The sequence below is a fragment of the Lycium barbarum genome, chromosome 7, assembly GCF_019175385.1.
Source record: "Lycium barbarum isolate Lr01 chromosome 7, ASM1917538v2, whole genome shotgun sequence".
Classification (NCBI taxonomy): domain Eukaryota; kingdom Viridiplantae; phylum Streptophyta; class Magnoliopsida; order Solanales; family Solanaceae; genus Lycium; species Lycium barbarum.
The window spans coordinates 98814058-98827913 of record NC_083343.1 but is presented as its reverse complement, the minus strand read 5'-3'; positions in this window follow the sequence as shown (position 1 = coordinate 98827913).

The following is a 13856-nucleotide window of genomic DNA, read 5'->3' as shown; positions in this document are numbered from 1 at the left end:
TAAAAAGTGATCTTTATAGGTTCTCTGTGATTACTTCTGCTTGAAATCTTGCGAGCTTATGGGTTTATCTTATGTTGTCTTTTGGACATAGCTGATGTCTCCTGAATAGGATTTTTTTTTCAATCAATAACATTAAATCCAGAGAATAGACAACAAAAGTATACTGCATATTCCACTAAAGTTGTTTACGCCATCCTTATATTCAATATGCACCTTATTCAATTACTAATTATATTTCTCCTTGACTGAACCAAAGTGTTGGTTTTCTTTCGTTGCCTTCTCCAATATCAGTTAAGGTTAGTATCGGGAGATATCGAGACTGCTTTTCTTTTTCAATACATGACTGAATATACAACTTTCTAGATGTTGGTCGAGAATTGTGTGCAAATGATTCTTTCACTTGGATGCTGAACATTTTGTCGATAAACTGACTTTGAACATCTTACATTAATAGTGACTCTTTCTGGATGAGAAATTCAGTTGTTTTGTGAGTTCAGTCGTGTAACAGCCAAATATAAATTGTTTAACTCTACCGACAACACAACTACTTGATGTGGATACACACAATTTTGTTTAAAACTATAATGTGTATCTTAACTGCAGTTAAGTTTGTAAATCTCCTCTACAATAAGGATTTATTATATTTTCTTAATTTAGGACATATTATTTCAAAGTTTGAAGGTAAACTCATGTGGTATATTGCATGTTATTGATATGTATGTTGTAACGACCCGTTTGGTCGTTATAGCCCCTTCGGCGTTTTCGCCCATTTCCGAGTATTTATTAGCTCACTTCTGACCCGAGGGGACCATTGACACACTTCCTGAGGTATCTAGATCGGATTCGGAAAACTTTTGGGAAATATAGGCTTAAAGTGAAAAATGTTTGACCCGAAGTTGACTTTTGGGCAAACGAACCTTTTTCAGAATTTCGTCGATTCAGGAGGTTCGGATGGTCATTTAGAACTTGTGTGTGTATTTGGTTCGGTTCCCAATGCACTCGGATACATTTCGAACTTGGGATGGGAAATTAGAATTAAGGCATCGGAGGTTGACTTGGTCAACAAGATCTCCGTTGGGAATTCCAAGGCCACGGGCGCGTTCGTAGCGTGTTTTTATGTATATGTATGTATAAGGTATGTGAGCAGATGGCCTCGGGAATTAGTCGAAAAATCAGATCGAAAGGAAATCTTGGGTTAAGTTTCTGGTGTCTGGTGCCCGCTTTAGCGGCACCAGACCACGGCAGCGGCACAGCTGGAGCAGTAGCCTTGCCGCTTGAGTGGTCAATGACTTTTAGTCATTACCGCTATAACGGCCAGGCGGTCCAGGTACCGCTTCAGCGGGTGACAGGCAGTTAATAATATTAATGAAGTGTTAAAAAGCCCTAGACCCTATTTTTACCCCATTTCGAAATTTGAGCTTGAAATAACTGCTCTTAAGGATATTTAGAGGAAAATCTTGGAGGTAATTCCTACTCACTTCTTCATTATTCACTGAAACCATAATCATGTTAAGATTCTTCCTTCTCCCTTAATGAACCCAAGATGGTAAGAGTAGAAAGAGGGTTTGGAAGAATATTGTTCCTAGGATTATTAATGAATAAATTGGTGATGTTTTGTTAGATATTGACTAATCTAGGTTCATTAATCATAGATCTTCCACTTTTAACGTTGAATTTAATTTGGAGATTTAGGTTTTACACCCAATTTGGGGGTTTTACACGAAATCAGAATCTAGGCTAATTATTGAGCTAAATTAGCAATTAATGGTTGGATTATGATTGCCTAGTACTTAATTTGGTATTTTGCCCGCAAATTTTTCGTTTTGCCCTTGTGGGCCCGTTTCTCCAAATTCTAGGGTTGGAATTGACCTAATTGAAATGATAGCAATATTAGTATCATTCTTCATGATTTCTAATATAGAATTCGATTATGCGTAGACTACTTTGGTTCTGAGCTTCAGCGGAAGGGCAAGGAATATGAGTGAGTTGTTGGTGTTGCCGTTGGGCAGTCCATGTAAGTTATGGTTTGCCTTTGGTGAGATTTCGTATAGCGAAGCACATATTTAGAATATGATGTCGGAGACAGCATGTGAACCTTCGGGTGTGAAGTTGGGTTGGATATTGCCTTAGGTTTGGCCCTGTTGTGTGTTGGTACTAGCCACCCCCTTATATGTGCTTGATTGTTCCATTTTGATGGTTGATTTCATGTGTAGTTGGTAAATATTGACTTCTATGTTGTCGTCTTGATTTGGATAGAATTGACATACCCATGGTTGGTATTTGTACTTGGATATATTGTTGGCATACCCCTGTTGGTACTTGACTTATTAATATGTGTTGGCATACCCAATGTTGGTATTGTGATGTGATACTTGTTGGCGTACCCCATTGTGGTACTTGTGATATTGAACTTGATTGATTTACATATGCATTTCACGCATTCTCTCATATTCATGCATGGCTGATACCTGGTGATGATTAGAGACCACGTCGCAGAGGATGGTGTGGCCCCAACACTGACACAACCTGAGGTTACTTCCGACCAGGCCGTGCATGACACTATGGCCAGGATTATACTCCACCTTGATGGCCAGCAGGCGGCCGCTGGTGTTACTACTCTCGGCGGGGGTTCACAAACTAGGGAAGGGGCGCAAACCCCTGAGTAGGGGCATCCATGGGCAGCACATCCTGCCGCAGCTATGGCTCTTCGCATCGATGCTATACCCGTCCCTGGTGAGGATATTAGGCCCATGGATGGCGCCATTATGACTACTGCGGATCAGGACCTGGTGGGGAGATTCAGGAAGTTGGAGCAACCGAGATTCTCTGGTACTTCTTCTGAGGATTCCTATGAGTTTATTCTTGATATGATTGAGTTGTTGCACCGTATGGGGATAGTGGAGACCCACGGCATTGACTATGTGTCCTACCAGTTCCGTAGCGACGTGAAGACGTGGTGGAAGTATTTCATAGCGTGCTGAACTGAAGTTTCTCCTCCTTTGACTTGGACTCAGTTCTACCGGGCCTTCCTCGAGAAGTATGTGCCCAGGTCCTTGAGAGAGGTTCGTAGGGAGCAGTTTTTACACCTTAAGCAAAGGGGGCATGTCCTTGGAGTCCTATGTGACCCGTTTCCTCTATCTGGCCCGTTATTCTACTCCATTGATCCCTACTGAGGCTGATAGGATCAGGCACTTTGTTGGAGGACTAGTAAGCTCTCTACAAATTCCTTGTCTTCAGATGGAGTCTATGGGGGCTTCCTTCCAGTCCATTATAGAGCATGCTTCTATGGTTGAGGGTGCCAAGGCCCGTGCTTTTAGTGGTGGTGACAAGAGGCCACGTCAGACTAGCAGTTTTAGGGGTTCTAGTACGAGGGGCACTGGTCAGTTTTCGAGGCCACCTCAGCCCTATTCCGATCATCTCGTGCATTCAGAAATAACGACTTCCTCTAGTGAGCCACCTAGGCAGAGACCACCTGAGAGTTCGTTCTCTAGACTAGTAGACAGGGCTGCTTCATCCGGGTCTTCAGCTTCCGTGTTTCAGCACTCGACTCCTCTTACCTGTTTCCCTTGTGAAGAGGTTGTACATGTTGCCAGGAGATGTCCCCGACCTAGGCGGGATTATCAGCCGCTGAGGAATCCTGTATCATCCGGTGGTCGAGGAGGGACTTCTCATAGAGGCGGTGCTCAGTCAGGCCGTGGTACTTCCCATGGTTATAGAGGTGGGTCCCAACTAGCTAGAAGTAGTACTCAGAGTGAGAGAGAGGGATCCCAAACTAGGCGTGGTGGAGCCCATTGTTACTCATTTCCTGGCAGGCTTGAGGCCGAGGCCTCAAATGCTATGATCTCAGGTACCATTTCTATCCGTCATAGAGCAGCATCTGTGTTATTCGATCTTGGATCCACTTATTCGTATGTATCTACATTTCATGTCATTGGTTGGGATTTGCCATGTGATTGCATAATATACCTGTTCATGTGTCTACTCCAGTCGGAGATTCTGTAGTTGTTGATCGAGTCTACCGGTCTTGTTTAGTTACTTTTATGGGGTACGACACTTGGGTAGATTTGATGATTCTAGATATGGTGGACTTTGATATTATATTGGGTATGTCCTGGCTTTCTCTTTACCATGCGATCTTGGACTGTTATGCCAAGACAGTCACTTTAGCCATGCCGAACATTCCTAGGCTTGAGTAGAGAGGTACTTCTAGTCCCGCTCCGAAGAAGATCATCTCCTTCCTTTGGGTGAAGAAGTTAGTAAGTAATGGGTGTTTAGTGTATTTGGCGCATGTTCACGATACGACAGTTGTATCTCCACCACTTGAGTCTATCCCTATTGTGAGCAAGTTCCAAAGGTATTTCCGTCAGATTTGCCGGGTATGCCACCCGATCGCGACATTGATTTTTGTATCAACATGGACCCAGGCACTTGCCCCATTTCCATCCCACCATATCGGATGGCACCTGCCGAGTTGAGGGAGCTTAAGAAACATTTGCAAGATATATTGAGCAAGGAGTTCATTAGACTGAGCGTCTCCCCTTGGGGGTGCTCCAGTGTTATTTGTGAAGAAGAAAGATGGAACCATGAGGATGTGTATTGATTACCGCCAGTTGAACAAAGTCACTATCCGGAACAATTGCCCTATGCCTCGTATTGATGATCTGTTCGACCAGTTTTAGGGTGCTTCGGTGTTTTCGAAGATTGATTTGCGTTCCGGTTACCACCAGTTGAAGATTAGGGCGGAGGATATTTTGAAGACAGCATTTCGAACGAGATATGGCCACTATGAGTTTTTAGTGATGTCTTTTGGGCTTACCAATGCCCTAGCTGCATTTATGACCTTGATGAATGACATCTTTAGGTCTTTCCTTGATTCTTTTATGATTGTGTTTATTGATAACATCTTGGTGTATTCCAAGAGTAGAGAGGCGCATGAGGGCCATCTTCGTACCGTTCTTGGGTTGTTGAAGAAACATAGTTTGTTTGCTAAATTTTCTACGTGTGAGTTCTGCTTGGAGTTTGTGGCATTCTTAGGTCAGGCGGTGTCCAAGGAGAAGATTATGGTTGACCCACAGAAGATTGAGGCTGTGAGGGGTTGGGCGAGGCCCACTACTACTAGTGAGATTCGTAGTTTTGTGGGTTTGGCCAGTTACTACTGTCGCTTTGTGAAGGGTTTTGCTGCCATTGCTTCATCATTGACCAGATTGACTCAGAAGGATGTTCATTTCCAGTGGACGGATGATTGTGAGGAGAGCTTCCAAAAGCTCAAGCTTCTTTTGACTACAGCCCCGATCCTAGCCTTATCTGTGGAAGGCAAGGACTTCACTGTCTATTGTGATGCTTCCCGTATGGGTTTGGGTGCGGTGTTGATGCAGGAGGGTAGAGTGATAGCTTATGCTTCCCGTCAGTTAAAGGTTCACGAGAAGAATTACCCTACCCATGATTTGGAGTTGTTAGCCTAGTCTTCGCCTTGAAGCTTTGGAGGCACTACTTGTACAGTGTCCATTGTAAGGTTTTCACCGATCACTGTAGGCTTCAGCATGTGTTTACTCAGAGAGATCTTAATTCCAGGCAGCGCCGATGGATGGAACTCCTGAAGGACTATGACATCTCTATTCTGTATCACCCTGGTAAAGCCAATGTGGTGGATGATGCCTTGAGTCGCAAGGCAATGAGTATGGGGAGTTTAGCTCGATTGATTATTTCTGAGCGTCCGTTGGCCATGGAGGTTTAGACTCTGGCAAACAGTTTCGTCCGTCTTCATATTTCAGCCCAGGCAGGATTTTTGCTTGTATAGAGGCGAGGTCATCGTTATTGGATCGGATCAAGGCTCATCAGTTTGAGGATGCTCAGTTGAGCAATATTCGAGATGGGGTTTCGAGGGGTGAGGCCAAGGAGGCCGCAATTGTTTCTGAGGGAATACTGAGGATTAGACGACGCGTGTGCATTCCTCGTATTGGTGATCTGATTCAGTTGATTTAATTTGAGGCCCATAGCTCTTGTTATTCCATTCATCTGGGAGCAACTAAGATGTACTGTGACTTGAGATAGCACTATTGGTGGCATCGTATGAAGAGAGATATAAGTGTGGGAATCCTCAACAGGTAAAGTATGAGTACCAGCGACCCAGTCAGGTGCTTCAGAGGATGCCCATTCCCGAGTGGAAGTGGGAGAGGATTACCATAGATTTTGTCATGGATCTTCCGAAGACCCTTGGCAAGTTTAATTCTATTTGGGTGATAGTGGATCGGTTGACTAAGTCCGCTCACTTTGTTCCGGTTCAGGTTTTCTATACCACGGAGAGATTAGCCAAGATGTATATTCGGGATATTGTGAGATTGTATGGGATCCCTATTTCTATTGTATTTGATCGGGGTACTATCTTCACTTCCCGATTCTGGAGAGCATTTCATGAGGAATTGGGTACCCGATTGGACTTTAGTACAGCTTTCCATCCCCAGATCAATGGCCAGTCCGAGCGGACCATTCAGGTTCTCGAGGACATGTTGAGAGCATGTGTTATTGACTTTGGTGGTCATTGGGATCAGCACTTGCGCTTGGTAGAGTTTTCATATAATAACAGTTACCATTCGAGTATTGGTATGGCACCTTTTGAGGCCTTATATGGTATAAGGTTTAGATTTTCAATTGGTTGGTTCGATGGGTTCGAGGTTCGACCTGGGAGCACGGATCTATTGAGAGAGTCCCTTGATAGAGTGAGAGTTATTCAGGCCAGGCTCGTGGTATCTCAGAGTCGATAGAAGATGTATACGGATCGGAAGGTCCGGGATTTGAAGTTTGCTATTGGTGACCAGGTTCTATTGAAGGTTTCACCCATGAAGGGTGTTATGAGGTTTGGTAAGAGGAGAAAGTTGAGCCCCAGGTACATTGGTCTATTTGAGATTGTGGATTGTATTGACGATGTAGCTTATGAGTTAGCATTGCCGCCTGGCTTGGCGGGAGTTCATCCGGCCTTTCATATTTCGATGCTAAAGAAATACCATGCCAACGGTACCCACATTGTCCGTTGGGATTCTATATTTCTTGATGAGAATTTGACTTATGAGGAGGAGCCTATCGCTATCTTGGATGGGCAGGTTCGAAAGTTGAGATCAAAGGAGATTGCTTTTGTGAAGGTGCAATAGAAGCATCGTCCTGTGGAAGAGGCTACTTAGGAGACTGAGTCTGATATGCGTATCCGATATCCCTAGTTGTTCACTGATTCAGGTATTTTCTCGACTTTCCTTCTTTTCTTCGCTCGAGGATGAGCAACGATTCAATTGGTATCGGATGTAACGACCCATTTGGTCGTTATAGTTCCTTCGGCGTTTTCGCCCATTTTTGAGTATTTATTAGCTAACTTCAGACCTGAGGGGACCATTGACACGCTTCCCTAGGTGTCTAGACCGGATTCGGATAACTTTTGGGAAATATAGGCTTAAAGTGAAAAATGTTTGACCCGAAGTTGACTTTTGGGCAAACGAATCTTTTTGGAATTTCGTCAATTCCGAGAAGTTCGAATGGTCGTTTAGAACTTGTGTGTGTATTTGGTTCGGTTCCCAATGCACTCGGATGCATTTCAAACTTGGGATGGGAAATTGAAATTAAGGCATCGGAGGTTGACTTGGTCAACGAGACCTCCTTTGGGAATTCTGAGGCCACGGGCGCGTTCGTAGCGTGTTTTTATATGTGTGTGTGTGTATGCATATGGTATGGGGGCAGATGGCCTCGGGAATTAGTCGGAAAATTAGATTGAAAGGAAATCTTGGGTTAAGTTTCTAGTGTCTGGTGCCCGCTTTAGCGGCACCAGACCGCGGCAGCGGCACAGCTAGAGCGGTAGCCCTGCCGCTCGAGCGGTCAATAACTTTTAGTCATTATCGCTAAAGCGGCCAGGTGGTCGCTGGGGCGGCACCGCTGGGGCGTTCCAGGTACCGCTTCAGCGGGTGACGGGCAGTTAATAATATTAATGAAGTGTTAAAAAGCCCTAGACCCTCATTTTACCGCATTTCGATATTTGAGCTTGAAGAAACTTCTCTTAAGGATATTTGGAGGAAAATCTTGGAGGTAATTCCTACTCACTTCTTCATTCTTCCCTTAAACCATAATCATGTTAAAATTCCCCCTTCTCCCTTAATGAACCCAAGGTGGTAAGAGTAGAAAGAGGGTTTGGAAGAATATTGTTCCTAGGATTATTAATGAATAAATTGGTGATGTTTTGTTAGATATTGACTAATCTAGGTTCATTAATCATAGATCTCCCACTTTTAACGTTGAATTTCAGATTTGGAGATTTAGGGTTTACACCCAATTTGGGGGTTTTACATGAAATCAGAATCTAGGCTAATTATTGAGCTAAGTTAGCAATTAATGGTAGGATTATGATAGCCTAGTACTTAATTTGGTATTTTGCCTGCGAATTTTTTGTTTTGCCTTTGTGGGCCCGTTTCCCTAAATTCTAGGGTTGGAATTGACCTAATTGAAATCATAACAATATTAGTATCATTCTTCATGACTTCTAATGTAGAATTCAATTATGCTTAGACTACTTTGGTTCTGTGCTTCAGCGGAAGGGCAAGGCAAATGAGTGAGTTATTGATATTGCGGTTCGGCAATCCAGGTAGGTTATGGTTTACCTTTGGTGAGACTTCGTATAGCGAAGCACATATTTAGAATATAATGTAGAAGACATCATGTGAACCTTCGGGTATGAAATTGGGTTGAATATTGCCTTAGGTTGGGCCCTGTTGTGTGTTAGGACTATCCACCCCGTTATATGTGCTTGATTGTTCCATTTTGATGGTTGATGCCATGTGTAGTTGGTAAATATCGACTTCTGTCTTGTCGTCTTGATTTGGATAGATTTGGCATACCCGTGGTTGGTATTTGTACTTGGACATATTGTTGGCGTACCCACTGTTGGTACTTGACTTATTGATATATGTTGGCATACCCACTGTTGGTATTGCGATGTGATACTTGTTGGCATACCCCATTATGGTACTTGTGATATTGAACTTGATTGATTTACATATGCATTGCACGCATTCTCTAATATTCATGCATGGCCGATACCCGGTGATGATCCGGTATCGTTGATTAAGCGAAACTGATATTTCATAAACTCTTTTACTTGAGTGATTGTAAAACGTTCGATGTCCGAAGATCCTTTTCGAAATCATTGGTTATATGAAACTGATGTTTTTATGAACTCTTTTACTTGAGTGATTGTGAGAAGGCCGATGTACGAGGTTCAATTCCGGAATCGTTGATTGTGTGAAACTGATATTTGACAGACTCTTTTACTTGAGTGACTATGAGATGGATGATGTCCGATGAGCTATTCCGGCATCGTTGTTGCATGGCCGATTCCGATGTTATCCCGGAATCGTTGTTAGTGCATGGACTCTGCGGGTCCCCTAGGGTGGTGCCAGTGAGACTCCCCATGTGAGCAATTAGCTAGGGTCCCGTCTGTCTGTTGGGCAAAGATCCGGGACGGGTGGCACTTAGACGTCGCGAGTCATGCTGGGTTGTGCTACCGAGACGTCGATATTTCCGTCCGGAGTACATGTGTACACCTCATTTTCATGGCATTACATTTCATTCACCCATCTTGCATTGCATTACATTATGACTTGATTGAGATTCTTGGTGATTGAATTGTGATGATTGGATTGGACCGTACATATTCGGACTTGACATATTTGAGTTAGAGGTTTTATATAGGCGATGATGGATACTTGGTTGTAATCTTATATTCTTATACTTGTGAGATTTCTTGCTATCTGCTTATCTTCTGAATTGTGTTAACTATACTTAGTCGGCCGATGATGCTTACCAGTACTGTTGATTGTACTGACCTGTACTTGCTGCATTCTTTTATGAATGTAGAGTACCAGGATGGATCTACTTCTGTGACCCGTGGCCGATCGATTCTTCAGCTTCCACTCGAGTTTTCCAGGTTGAGCATGGCGTCTACTGACCTTGAAGACTCTCCTATTTTCATGTCTTACTTTATTCAGAGACATAGACATTATGTATTAGTACTTCCCGATTGTATTATTCTCCCTAGATGCTCTTGTATTATTCAGACTAGACCCTGGAGGTATTTACTGTGTTCCGCACTTTTTACTACTACCTATCTATATATATCGTGTAACTTATGTACTTATTGATTTCCGCTACTTAACTTTCTTCAATTTATGTATTAGTTCATTTTTTTGGGATAAGGGTTCGCTTACCGAGGTGGGAAGGTAAGTGCCCGCACAGCCTAAGCAAAATGGGTCGTGACATATGCCTACTAATTATTTTGGCGAAAAAGAAAACATTATAACATTTTAACAAATTTCATTTCTAATCATAACATGTATACATGCATATTATAGTTTGAACATCACTTTAATGAAATGTCTATCTTATCATTCATAAAAGTTGGACATCACTAAAAATATCGGGTAGTAATAAATATTAAGAGACTTTAAAAAAAGTAAACCCTACTATATAGTAATTTTCTTATGGAGGTACACTATTTTGTTGTTGTCTCTTATGAGTTATGACCCTCTCAAATGACCGGTTTGATATTTATATATATAAAAATCGTTGCGGCAACCTTTTAAAGTTAATGGGTGACACTTTTAGAACTTCTAAGTCATCTGACATGGGAAGCAAATTGCTCCTATCTTTCCCATCGTTTTCTTTTGATCCCGAGGAGATGGGGTCCGGAACCAAAATGCCTCAAAAAAAAAAAAAATTTGAACAAAAATACCTCAATAAAAAAAAAATTACCAAAGTACACATAGCGCAGTAAAATACTGCGCTATAGCACTAACGGAGACGGAGCCGTTAAGTGCTATAGCGCAGTATTTTACTGCGTTATGAAAAAAAATTATTTTTTTTGGTACTTCTATAACGCAGTAAAATACTGCGTTATAGAAGTATCAATTTTTTTTTTTTGTATAACGCAGTAAAATACTGCGTTATATAAACAGTACAAAAAAAAATTGGCCAACTTTATTTTTTGCAACACTTAGTGTTATTTTTCATACTTTGACCAATAATTAGTCGTGTGTCAAGACTCCGAAACGTCAATATTTTATATAGAACCTGATATTTTTTTTCTGCGTACAATAATGTAGGCCCAATACATCAAGGATACGTAGACGTTCGGATCGTCATTTTAGGGGTTGAAAAGGTGCCCGAAGTAAGTTTTGTTTGAAAAAACTTAGTGTTTTTTCCATACTTTGACCAACGATTAGTCGTTGGTCAAGACTCTGAAACGTCAATATTTTATATAGAACCTGATATTTTTTTCTGCGTACAATAATGTAGGCCCAATACATCAAGGATACGTAGACGTTCGGATCGTCATTTTAGGAGTTGAAAAGGTGCCCGAAGTAAGTTTTGTTTAATAAAACTTAGTGTTTGACTATTTGTCAACTTTATATGTCGAGAAAATTAGTCAGCTTTATTTTAAAAAATTGAAACCGTATAAGTGAAATTGACATTCACAGCTACATTACCCCGAGATTTTTACGTTGAAATCTATTGTGTATCATCATCTTATAAGTAAATAAAACTAAAAATTTCACGTCAATTTGGGGGAAAATCGAAATTGAATGGGATAAAAGACGTTTTTTTAAAAATCGACTTGGCCAAACTGTCGTCCGCATAGATCTCGAAAAAATACGCAAGTTCAAAAAACAAAACGCGTAAAACGGACGTCCGAGCGCAAAGTTATGACCATCTAAAGTTTGACGACTTTACCACTAGTTTTTGTCCCTATATTTTTTAAAATTATATTTATATTCAAAATAAAGTTATGTCTTGATTAAAAAATAACACGCTTAAATCAAAATCTTAAAAAATAAAACACCCTAAAGTTTCCAAACAAAACTTACTTCGGGTACCTTTTCAACCCCTAAAATGACTATCCGAACGTCTACGTATCCTTGATGTATTGAGCCTACATTATTGTACGCAGAAAAAAATATCAGGTTCTATATAAAATATTGACGTTTCAGAGTCTTGACCAACGACTAATCGTTGGTCAAAGTATGGAAAAAACACTAAGTTTTTTCAAACAAAACTTACTTCGGGGCACATTTTCAACCCCTAAAATGACGATCCGAACGTCTACGTATCCTTGATGTATTGGGCCTACATTATTATACGCAGATAAAAAATATCAGGGTCTATATAAAATAGTGACGTTTCGGAGTCTTGACACACGACTAATCATTGGTCAAAGTATGGAAAAAACACTAAGTTTTTTCAAACAAAACTTACTTCGGGCACCTTTTCAACCCCTAAAATGACGTTCCGAACGTCTACGTATCCTTGATGTATTGGGCATACATTATTGTACGCAGAAAAAAATATCAGGTTCTATATAAAATATTGACGTTTCGGAGTCTTGACACACGACTAATTATTGGTCAAAGTATGGAAAATAACACTAAGTGTTGCAAAAAATAAAGTTGACCAATTTTATTTTTGTACTATTTATATAACGCAGTATTTTACTGCGTTATACAAAAAAAAAAATTGATACTTCTATAACGCAGTATTTTACTGCGTTATAGAAAGAAAAAAAAAATTTGGTACTTCTATAACGCAGTATTTTACTGCGTTATAGAAGTACCAAAATGTTTTTTTTTTCTATAACGCAGTAAAGTACTGCGCTATAGCACTTAACGGCTCCGTCTCCGTTAGTGCTATAGCGCAATATTTTACTGCGCTATGGGTACTTTGGTAATTTTTTTTTTTTTTGTTGGAGTATTTTGGTTCAAAATGTTTTTTTGGGGGGCATTTTGGTTCCGGACTCTGCCCTTACCCACATTTCTGGTTATTTCTACACTTTCTTTGTCAGCCCAAGACATAAGAGTTTAGAAAATTAACATATAGCACTATACAATATGAAATAAAAGTTTAAGAAAAAAAAATACAACAATATAAAACTTTTTAGAATGGCGTTATTAAATCGACGAGGAAAATAATATAGTAGTTTTGTTACTTGAAATTATTGAAGTTTCCGTGTTCACTAAATCAGAAACTCAACATAGTCGTTCTTCATGTATTATTTAGAGATTAAGGAGGCACATAACGATAATTTCATGTTTTCCCTGAGAGTTATATTTCCTACATCCCAATGTTAGTTTCCAACAACAAAAAGAAGAGTCAGATTCTAAATAAAGAATTTGAAATTCACATCCCACAAAAGGAAGAAAAGAAAAGAAGAGGCTCGACACAATGATAATATATCATTGCAAGAAATACTTTGAAACATTGGCCACATAAGCAATTTTTTTACTACAGTTTACTTGCTAACTTTTGGTAACTTAACAGAAATATATATGAAGAACGATGTCAGATTCTCAAGTAACGTGCTAAATAATAAAACTTTTAGCATGCATGTAGCATCAGATTTCACAATTTTTTGCACATTAATAGTACTTCTTGTACTAAATTACTTGTCACGGTTCGCTTTCCAAGAGTAAATTTGACTTTTCTTAGAAGCAAATTAGATTAAATTTCTTTAATATTTTAAAATTAAAACATAGATATGAGAAAAGACATCATTTGACCCCTGAACTTGGCACGAAAACTTAGTTTAACAACTCAACTTAAGTTGTATTTATTTACCCCCCTTAACAACTTTCAAGTTAATTAAATACCCCCTTAGCGGCGTGAACCAGTCGAGATCTAGGTGTTGTTCACCACTCGCCTGGTGATTGGTCCACGTCACTAAATATTTTTTAATTATTTTTATTTATTTAGTTTTTTTCTTTCTTCTTCATTCTTTCCCTATTTTATTATTTTATTAAACAATAATTAAAAAAAAAAAAAAAGATGGACCCATA